Below are 2,500 nucleotides of genomic sequence, written 5' to 3'. Positions count from 1 at the left end.
TTAGCTCTAGAATTACCACAGTTATCCAAGTAAATGTGGGTACAATCTAATGAACCATAACTGATTTAATGAGCCATTCGCGGTTTCACCTTAATTCGGCATGCACTGAGACATGCATGGCTTAATCTTTGAGACAAGCATATGACTACTGGCAGGATCAACCAGGGAGCTTCGTGTGTGCGATCGCGGTTACTCGCGGTGGAGCAACGCGAAAGACAACGCTACGCTGCTACGGACACTCCGCGAGGAAGAGCCGTGCGCGTTTCGTGTGTCGTTAATGCCGCCGGAACTTTTCGAGCCGGTCGACGGACACGCTTTTCGTATTTATATATACCTTAACGGTATGAAAGATCAAATTTTGTTCTCATTCACCCATAACAGCGGCTTGTAAGGCCGCTTAGCCCTGACGCTAGACCGATCCGATCTGAGACGTCGTGGAGCACTGTTCGTTCAACGGTGCCAGCGGTGAGAACACCGAGGCACCGGTTGAAAATTATTTCGCTACGGCGTACAAGTAAGCGGGAACGGCGACATCGTCAAAGATCTCGCCGAAACCGACACTCTCGTATCCGTGGAGTTGATGTTCGGTAAGCGCAACGATACGTCCGCACGCTTGCTCGGAAGCGAGGGACGATCGCGCGTCCAACACGTAAGTGCGCGCCACATATGAGCCATTCGGTCTCTCGACACCGACTCGTGGCAATGCTGTGTCTTATAGTACCGAACCGGGCGGCCGGGCGGTCGGCGACGCACGGTCTAACGCACGGCGGTATATGGGCGAAACCTGCGAAATTTCGACGCCTCGAGGACTTAGCCGCTGCGTCGTACGTAGTTATTTACGCGCAAAGTCCTCGAGCCTCGTGTTGCTTTCGGCAAGTAGTTACCCACGGACAGCTCGAACGGCAAAGTACTCGAGCTCCGTATCTTTTCGGCTCGGATTTACCAACGCCTTCGATTTTCGACTTTGGTGTCGAAACGATCGCCGAGAGCCCGGCGCACATTTGGCCGAATGTCGGCAACACGCCCGAACGATCTCAAAAAGAGAACCAAAGTTCTCGTAGTAAGCGCGAGGCTAAATTCTTTAAAAGCGTTCTAGTGCGAACGACACTTTTGTACGCACCGCAGTGCTTCGTCGAGCTCGGTTATACATACGCCGTAACGCTACGGTACGACCAGACCTAGAGCTCGCATGCATCGTGTTGTGCACGAGTCGCCGCAGCGACAACACCTCTTACAGTACCGAACCGAGCGGCCGGGCGGTCGGCGACGCACGGTCTAACGCACGGCGGTATATGGGCGCCGGCGGTGAAATTTCGACGCCGCGCGGACTTAGCCGCTGCGGCGCACGGTAGTTACCTCCGCGTCAAAGATCTCGAGCTCCGTGTTGTTTTACGGCTCGGAGGTACGTACGGACCGCACGAACGGCAGAGTCCTCGAGATACAAAATTTCTTCGTCAAGTATTCACCAATTCCTTCGCTATCCGGCCTCGAAACGATCGCCGAGAGCTTGGCGCACATTGGCCGAATGTCGGCAAGACGCCCGAACGCTCTCAAAAGAGAACCAAAGTTCTCGCAGTAAGCGCGAAGCACTTCAAAAATCTTCTCGTGCGAAAGACACTTTCGTACGCACCGCAGTGCTTCGCCGAGCTCGGTTATACATACGCCGTAACGCTACGGTACGACCAGACCGAGAGCTCGCATGCATCGTGTTGTGCACGAGTCGCCGCAGCGACGACACCTCTTACAGTACCGAACCGAGCGGCCGGGCGGTCGGCGACGCACGGTCTAACGCACGGCGGTATATGGGCGCCGGCTTCGACGCCGCGCGGACTTAGCCGCTGCGGCGCACGGTAGTTACCTCCGCGTCAAAGATCTCGAGCTCCGTGTTGTTTTACGGCTCGGAGGTACGTACGGACCGCACGAACGGCAGAGTCCTCGAGATACAAAATTTCTTCGTCACGTATTCACCAATTCCTTCGCTATCCGGCCTCGAAACGATCGCCGAGAGCTTGGCGCACATTTGGCCGAATGTCGGCAAGACGCCCGAAAGATCTCAAAAAGAGAACCAAAGTTCTCGTAGTAAGCGCCAAGCTAAATTCTCTCAAAAAGCGTTCTAGTGCGAACGACACTTTTGTACGCACCGCAGTGCTTCGCCGAGCTCGGTTATACATACGCCGTAACGCTACGGTACGACCAGACCGAGAGCTCGCATGCACCGTGTTGTGCACGAGTCGCCGCAGCGACGACACCTCTTACAGTACCGAACCGAGCGGCCGGGCGGTCGGCGACGCACGGTCTAACGCACGGCGGTATATGGGCGCCGGCGGTGAAATTTCGACGCCGCGCGGACTTAGCCGCTGCGGCGCACGGTAGTTACCTCCGCGTCAAAGATCTCGAGCTCCGTGTTGTTTTACGGCTCGGAGGTACGTACGGACCGCACGAACGGCAGAGTCCTCGAGATACAAAATTTCTTCGTCACGTATTCACCAATTCCTTCGCT

At 55.7% G+C, this 2,500-nt stretch overlaps 1 non-coding gene across 1 annotated transcript in view; it reads right to left on the bottom strand.

Annotated features, from left to right (window-relative positions):
• Positions 1-168, bottom strand: part of LOC139110794 (small subunit ribosomal RNA) — a 1,921-nt gene extending 1,753 nt beyond the window's left edge. Inside the window, exon 1 of the ribosomal RNA XR_011547053.1 lies at positions 1-168. This exon is cut by the window's left edge and continues 1,753 nt beyond it. This is a non-coding gene — a ribosomal RNA (small subunit ribosomal RNA).
• Between the last annotated feature and the right edge of the window lie 2,332 nt (positions 169-2,500).

The sequence above is a fragment of the Cardiocondyla obscurior genome, linkage group LG21 (assembly GCF_019399895.1).
Source record: "Cardiocondyla obscurior isolate alpha-2009 linkage group LG21, Cobs3.1, whole genome shotgun sequence".
NCBI lineage: Eukaryota > Metazoa > Arthropoda > Insecta > Hymenoptera > Formicidae > Cardiocondyla > Cardiocondyla obscurior.
Note: the sequence above shows the minus strand (reverse complement) of the source record. Positions and strands in the feature narration are given on the sequence as shown.